The following is an 8,537-nucleotide window of genomic DNA, read 5'->3' as shown; positions in this document are numbered from 1 at the left end:
GTGGGATGACACAAGTTAGTTCCCTGCTAGTTTCTCTGTAAATTGGTTCAATCATTATGAAAAAACAATTTAGAATTATACAAAGTCACAAAATCTGGGACTATATCCCAAAGCAGTTATTGAAGAAAGGACCCATATGTACAAGAATGTTTATGACAGAATTACTTCTGATAATGAAAAGCTGCAACACAATTGGGAAATGACTGTACAAATTATAGTATATGGATATTACATAATATTACTATAAGTATTAAACTTTTTTATTTATATTTTAATATAATACATATTTATATATAAAGTATTTATATATTTATATAAAATTCAGAAAAAATAATACATAAGAAGTGGCATGGAATAAGAACAGAGAAAATTTGTATATTTATGAATATAAGAATGCAAGGAATATCAACATGGAATTTCAGATAAATTCTAATCACATACAATGGTCACTGTTGATATTACATTGTCAAAGTTAAAAATTATATGTCTTATTTCTCCAAAAATCCAATAATAACACTTTTCCTGAGTGAATATGCTTCCTTAAGAGAGTTTTTAATTCTTTGTAACTACTCAAGGTGTCAAAACTACTTTTCTGAAAGACACTATGCATAACCCTTGAATCCCTTATTCCTTAGTCCTGGTGGTATTTGGACTTTGCCAATTCTCCACCCTGGAACATGTCTCCCATCACTAAGAAACTCTCCCATCTGTTTTGAAGCTACTAAATGCTAAAGAAGCAAACTATAAAATAATATCTACTCCAATCCACTCAGCATTCTTGTTTCTATCCTTAAATGATCCAATGAGTGATTCCCCATCAAACTTCATGTCATCCAAACCACCTCACTCTGCTCTGCCCTTAATTTCATACCCATTCTCACCTTCTGCAAGTAACTTTTTCTCCTATGAGGTCAATTGTAACCTTTACCCTGATGATTCCCATATTAATACTTAAATAACTCAGAATCTTTGATATTTCAAAACTTTGATGAAAAAATCAGCTCATCACTGTGGAAATTCTTTTCAAGAATACTGATTGCAATCCATTCATCTTCTCTTATCCTGTACAATCATTTTCCATGTCCTTCTAGAAATCCTCAACTCAGTGCTCTAAAACATTCTTCAAGTTTAGAATTAATTAATGCTTTTGTGTTATGGACCCCCTTTGAAGTCTGATGAAACCTATGGATCCCTTCTCAATAGAGTGTATTTTTTTTATTTTTCCATATTGCTTGTAGATACAATTTTCAATAATCATTTTCTGACATTTCCCAATCCATTTTCTCTCCCTCCCTCTCTTCTCCCTGCTCATCAAGATGACAGGTAATATGATAAGGGTAGCATATGTGTCATCAGACAATACATATTTCCATATATTTGTCACAATGTGAAATAAGACACATATCTCTTACACTAGAGAAAAATTCATGCAGGATATAAAGTGAAGAGTGTTATGTTTCAACCTGCATTCATACTCTATCAGTTCCTTCTATGGCAATGAATAGCCTCTTTCATCATGAGTTTCTTGCAGTTGTCCTGGATCTTTTAATTGCTGATAAGAATAGTTGTCATTCACATGATCATTGCACTTTATTGATGTTACTATTTACAACAATATTCTCCTGATTCTGCTCACTTCAATTTGCACAACTTATTTCCAGGTATTTTGTGATCTTCTTGTCATTTCTTATTCATATTCTTATTATAATACTTGTTCAATAGTATTCCACTACAGTCATAGACCACAATTTGTTCAGCTAATAGATATCCCCTCGGTTTCCATTTCTTTGCCAGCTCAAAAATATCTGTTATAAATATTTTATAGAGCTAGATTTTTTGCCTATCTTTAATATATTTGGGATACAGAGCTAGTAGTGATATTGCTAGGTCAAAGGATCCACACTTTTATAGCCCTTTGGGCATAATTTCAGATTGTTCTCCAAAATGACTGAATCTATTCCCAATTCCACCAACAGTGTATTAGTGTCCCAGTTTTCCACTTTCCCTCCAATATTTACCATTTTCCTTTTTTGTTATATTATCCAGTCTGTTAGGCATAAGGCCAAAAGATGTTTTAAATTTCCCTCAATAGATTTTAAATGCATGTAAAGGAAACCAAATATATTGAAATATAATTCCTTGGGGGAAAGAGAATTTTATTTTTGTCTTTATATTCCCAGATATATTACTATATCTATTTCAAAGTGAATATTAAATACTTGCTATTTTTACCTTCATAATATCTCTACAATAATTCTTGAATACTTCCACTTTTTCTATTCATACAGCCAAAACCCTAATCTACTCTCACTTGAACTATATCAATAATTTCATTCTAATTTGTCTCCCTGTCTTAACTTCTTCCTTCCTACTCTTTTCTACTCTGAAGTTAAAGTGATCTGCATAAAGTATAGGCAAGTCTGCCATGCTTCTAAACAAAAATCTTCCTGCATTACATCTAGATCAAATATAAAATCATCTGTTTAGTATTTATAGTCTTTCACAACCTTACCCCTTCCTACTTTTCTTATTCCTTTTTTCCTCTTTAATTGAACTCTATGATTTAGCTACATTTCTTTGTCAACATATGAACTCTACAATCCTGCTTGACTCTGTATCTCTGGACTCCATGTATTTGCACTGACTGCCCTCTATCTCTGAAAGTCTCACCTCTGCTTTCTAGCTTCCTTCAGTTCAAATCCCATCTATTACCAGAGACTCTTTCCCAAAGAATTTCTTTCCATATACATTGTATATATGCTTTATGTACATAGTTATATTAGTAGGCTGTGTCCTCCAATAGAACAGTAGCTTCTTGAGAGTAGCAACTGTTTTTTCTTTGGTATCCCCAGCATTTAGCACAGTGTCCGGAACAGTAAGCACTTAATAAATGCTTGTTGACTGATGGACTAATTCCACCAGAAAAAAAAAATATTAATGGAAAATATTCTGATGAAGTTTCAATATGAAATTGAGGGAATGAAAAGTCTGTATTTGGCAATCTAACAATACTTTACAAAAATTATTATTTGTGAAAACATCTAACATCTTGGTAATCTTACTGTCAGATGGCTACTTTTTACTTTTTAGTTGCCTAGAGATTTGATTTCAAGGTTTTTTTTGGGAAATCATGCAAATATGGTAAAAATCTTTGAGAACTAACTTTTTTAAGAAACTGAAACAGGACTGTGTAGGTTTTATAATAGGAAGTAGAAATGAAAAGTATATAATGCAAATAATATATAGGTTTTTCAAAGAAAATGTTAGGAAAAAGACCAAAAAGAGGCATTTCCTCCCAATTACATTACTTTTCAAATGTTCAAAATGAGTAGCCCTATAATTGAAAAACTCTTCTTTCTTTAGGTAAACAATAAATGTTTTGGTTAAAAAATTATTTTAATATAATTTCCTTTATTTCAATTGTACAAGTAAAAAAAGATTAAATTATGACAACTCAATGATATCAGCTTTCTCAGACACAGTTTTCTGAATTTCCCAACTCCTGTGACAAAAATATGCAGGGGTCTGATTGTACAGCTTCTATCCTTGGGACCCTGATAGAAATAAGATATGGATCTCTTGAGGCTATCTCAGGGAGGAGAAAAATTAAGTGAATAAAAACAAATCTACATGTAGCCACCCTTTCTCAGATCTAAATATTGTGCTAAACCTAGCTGGACTCCATTGCTTTAACTTAGCTGTACGGCAGGAATCTGGTATGTCTTTGTTCCCCCCTGTAAGAACTGATGCATTTCAAGTCTCTAATCAGCATTGTCTGTCCGTTTGCTCAGCTAATCTTCTGGCAATGTGTGATGAACAATCTGTCTATTGACTGTCTCAGCAGTTGCTAGCCCCTCCACCCTCACCCCATGTTGATCCTCATCTAGTTTCTGCTGGCTGCTCTTTTTCCTTTAAAAGGAAGAGAGGAGGGGGGGAGGAGAACTGTCTCTTCTCTTCCCTTCCCCCAACCACAATTCTTCCTCCCTTCTCTCCTCCCTGACACCCTTCTCTTCTCAATCACTTCTTTTGGAATCTGGGAAATGTTGCTGGGCTCTTGGCTTGTCCTTGGATAATTATTTCATTCCTGCCACCTTCATCTCCTTCCTGCACAAGGGCTATCTCTGCTGTGTTTCACGGCTCTGTTTTCACATCTAACAGAATGAATTTATAGAGAACAGGGACATTTTGGTAACAGCTGTCATCACATCATCCAGAAAGTGCTAGTGATTAACGGTTTTTATTTAGGAGGCAGGGAGGGCAGAAAAGAAGAATTGAAAGATATTGACCTTTATGTGACTATAATAAACACATAAATTTGCCAATGGGCCCCTTCATTACATACTCCATGGTACAAATCATGGAAAATCACTAGATTGTTTTTTTTTTAATTCAAAACTTTTTAAGTGCTATTCTGTCTTAGGATACAAGGAAGGAAACAAAAATTTTACATAGGTTTTGTGTATTTGCTTTAAAAAACCAATGTAGGGAATTGTAGTATAGTGGAAAGACCTTAAGAGTGACACAGATCTGGGCGAGAGGCTGCCCTAACACTGGCTGAATGCTCCTAAATAAGTCATTTATGTTTCCTGAAAAGTTTCTTTATTTGTAAAATGAGGATAGCACAGGAATACTTAATGCTATTTCCTTTCCAGGGTTGTTTGGGAAAAGAAGCTTTATGGAGTTTAAAAAACTATGAACTGGAAGGATTAATATAGTTTTATCAGATTTAACACAGGAAACGCCAGTGTGGTAGCCCTAGCCACTAATTTGTCTATGATTTTGTAAATAAGGTGCCAAGAAGTTAGGACATTTTCACAGGTTACAGGTGAGATTTGAACCCATGATTTTTTTTTAGTCTAGGGGCAGCTAGGTGATTCAGTAGACAGGGTACTAGACCTGGAGTCAGGAAGATCCATCATCCTGAGTTCATTTCTAATTTCAGACACTTATTGGACAAGTCTTATTGGACAAGTCATTTAACCCTATTGGACTCAGTTTCCTAATCTATAAAATCAGTTGAAGAAGGAAAGGGCAAACCACAGGACTGAACAAAAACAATTTTCTGAATCTGATTCCAACATTCTATTCACTATGCCATGCTGTCTCTATAAAATATTCTATAAGTACACAATTATGAAATCAAATTTTGGAAATTATGTCTTTAAAATACCTTTTGATGCCATTTAAAAATGTTCCTAATTTTACAAAATGTTTTCTGTAGACATCTTTTCACTTGATCCTTATTCCAATAGTATTATAATTATTTTACAGATGGAAAACCATGATTCACAGTAGTTTACCTACTTGTCTAGGGCAATACTCTCTGTAACATGAAAGCCAAACAAGACCTTTCCAGCTCCTAGGTCAAAAATCTTAGCTATCATACTGTGATGCTTCTTCTACTATACTCAAAGAAAATAAGCTTGGATTCAGAAGAGAAGTGAGAAGTGGTCTACTCAAATCTCAATCATGATGTACCAATCTACTTTGCAATATCATTTACAAGTGAATTAAATTCAATTGACGTTTGTAAAGTGTGTACTACATTCAGGAAGCTATGCTAGGAGGGAGCAATATAGTTAGTGCAAATGAAACATCAATCTCTTATTTCAAGGACAATTGACAGATGAGACATATACCAAAATAAGTATGATACAAGGCAGAGGGAATGGGATAAGGTCAAAGAAATGGTTCCTATAAAGTACTTAAGAAAATGTTAGAGAGAGACTGACTTCAGCTAAAGAAAAACAGAAGAACTTGTGCTTTAAACCTTCCAGTGATGGGGATCTCTGTACCTCAAGAGGCAGTCCACTCTAGTTTTATATTCACTAATTCACACAGCAAATCTGTAATTAGCATCCATCATGTGCAAAATATTCTGCTAAAGGAGAAACAAGCTCTTCAAAGAACTCATATTAGTTATTAGAAAATTCTTTTTCTTGAACTAAGTTTTCTTTCTTGATACCATCACTTATTCATCTTAATTCCACCTTCTAAAACCTCAAAGGATAAAATTAGTCCTGCTTCATGTGATAACCCACTGAATATTTGCAGGAAGCAATTATCTCTCTATCATTTTTTCAAGATAGAATGTGTAATTTTCAAATGATCCTAATGTGATACGGTTTCAAGTTTCCTCACCATCCTGAGTTGACCTTTTCTGAGTAATTTCTCAGTATCATTTTAAAAATATAGCACATTCTTTCCAATACAAATGGAGAAACTGCTCGGCTTTGATGCATGCATTCAAGGAAAGATTTAAAAGAGCTCCAGATTGAATAATGACTAAGAAATACAAAAGGAAACTACAATAAGTATCTTTATCCTGCCCCAGATTATTATTTTTTTTAAAAAGACATGTAGAAACTGGAAAATGTCACCACCCCCAAAGGTCAATTTGCAGATAGATAAACAAGACAGAAATTTGACAACTGAAACCAGAAACACTCCAGAGATACTTAGAGTTAGTGAAACTCTGTGCTTCAGAATAGAGGAACTGGAGGACTGAAATAAGAAAGCTCCAACATAATCAGAAACCACATGTGGTATGGCCTTGGCTGGAGGCTGGGAGCCAGCAGCTACAAATCGTGATATGTCTGTGGCTTCAAGCATTAGATAGGAATAAGCAATACACAGATTAGGAGTGTCCAAGGGGATCAGAAACTCTAAAGTGCTCTGACAAGGTTGGCTTGGCATCATAATGAATAGAGGGAGAGATTTAGGAGTCAGGAAGACCTGAGTTCAAATTCTGCCTCAGATATATAGCAGCTGTATCAACCTGGAAAAGCGACTTAACCTCTTTGGTCTTCAGTGTCTTCATCTGTAAGATAAGGGAATTGGCCTTATAAATTCTAAGTTATTTTGCATCTTTAAATCTCTAATCATCTAGGATTGAAGTACCTAAAAAAGACCGAATCATTCCAATAAGATTGTAGAAGGAAGGAGATTCTCTCTGGCACAAGTTTTAAGTGTAAGAACTGAGGAATAAGATGAGTTCATATAATAAAACACCAAAAATATGAAGAAATATTGTGGTTCTAGAGAAGTCCAAGAATTCAGTGCAGAAGAAAATAATAACCTTACAACAATTGAAAACAGAGCTTTAGAGGGAAAAAATGGCTTAGTCAGAAAGAATGTAAGAGTGCCTAGAAGAATTGAAGCAAGAGATATAAAATGTAATTTCAAATGAAAGGGGAGCTATGAAAAAACAAATTGGAAGGAGAATGAATTGTGAGGCCATAAAATGGCAAACCTTCCTCAAGAAATGCATTTCTTGAGAACTAAAATGAACCCTCCAAAGGAAGTCAATGATTTCATAAGATAACAAGAAATATTAGAATAAAGCCAAAGATTGGGGAAAAGAAGATATACAGTTTTTACTATCAAAGCAAAATTGAATTAGAGGAGAAATTGAGGAGAAATAATTAAGAACCTTTGGACTCTCTCATCAATCATTTCTCACAACCAAAACTGGATGCCATATTTCAGGAAATCATAATGAAAACTACCCAGATATATAAGAAGCAGAGGTAAAGTAAATATAAAAGGAAGCCACCAATAATGTCCTGGGGTGGGGAATTAACAACTCTCAGGAACAACATAGCCCAAATCCAAAGCTCTTTAAGGTCCAAGAAAAAAAAATATCACAAGGCACAAGATATGAAAAGTTCAAATATAAAGAAGCCATAAGCAGAATCATACAAGGCTCAGAAGAAAGAACTGCAAAGGACAGGAATTCCTAGAATAAGATATCTGTGTATGCAAAAGAACTATAAAACTGTGTATACCCTTGGGCCCAGGTATTTCCTAAGGAGTTCAGGGGAAAAGGAAAAAAAAAACCCTTTATGTTCAAAATATTTATAGTATCTCTTTTTGCGTTGACAAAGAACTGGAAACTGAAGGGATGTCCATCAGTTGGGGAATGGCTGAACAAGTCGCATATGATTGTAATGGAATAATATTGTACCATAAGAAATAACAAATAGGATGCATTTTTTAAAAACCTTAATTGACATATAAATTGGTGCAGAGTGAAGTGAAGTAAAACAGAACCAAGAGAAAATTATATACAACAACAGAAATAATGTGCAATGATCATCTGTGAAGGACTAAACTATTAGCAAAGCAAGGTTCCAAGATAAGTCCAAAATATTCATGATGAACTACTAGAAGGAACTATCAGAATCTGATTGCAAATGAAATCATGACGTTTTTCCCTTACTTTCCTTTATGAGTTTTTTTATTGTATGTGTGATACGTGTCTTTTTTAATAGGATGAGGAATGTGGAAATATGTATTACATGACAACACTGTTATAACCTACATCAGACTACTTAGTGCCTCAGAAAGTTGGTTAGGGAGGAAGAGAATCTGAATCAGAAAACGCTCAAAAGCAATTGTCAAAAACTGCTTCTAAATATAATTAAAAAGGTTAAAAATCATTTTTGAACTGTTGGGAAAACTAGAAAGTAGACTTACAGAAACTAGATATAGACCAATATAACATTTACCAAGATAAGATAAAAATAAAATAATCA

Source organism: Monodelphis domestica, chromosome 2 (assembly GCF_027887165.1).
Source record: "Monodelphis domestica isolate mMonDom1 chromosome 2, mMonDom1.pri, whole genome shotgun sequence".
Taxonomy (NCBI): domain Eukaryota; kingdom Metazoa; phylum Chordata; class Mammalia; order Didelphimorphia; family Didelphidae; genus Monodelphis; species Monodelphis domestica.
The sequence above is the reverse complement of the archived record's forward strand: the minus strand, read 5'-3'. Positions refer to the sequence as shown.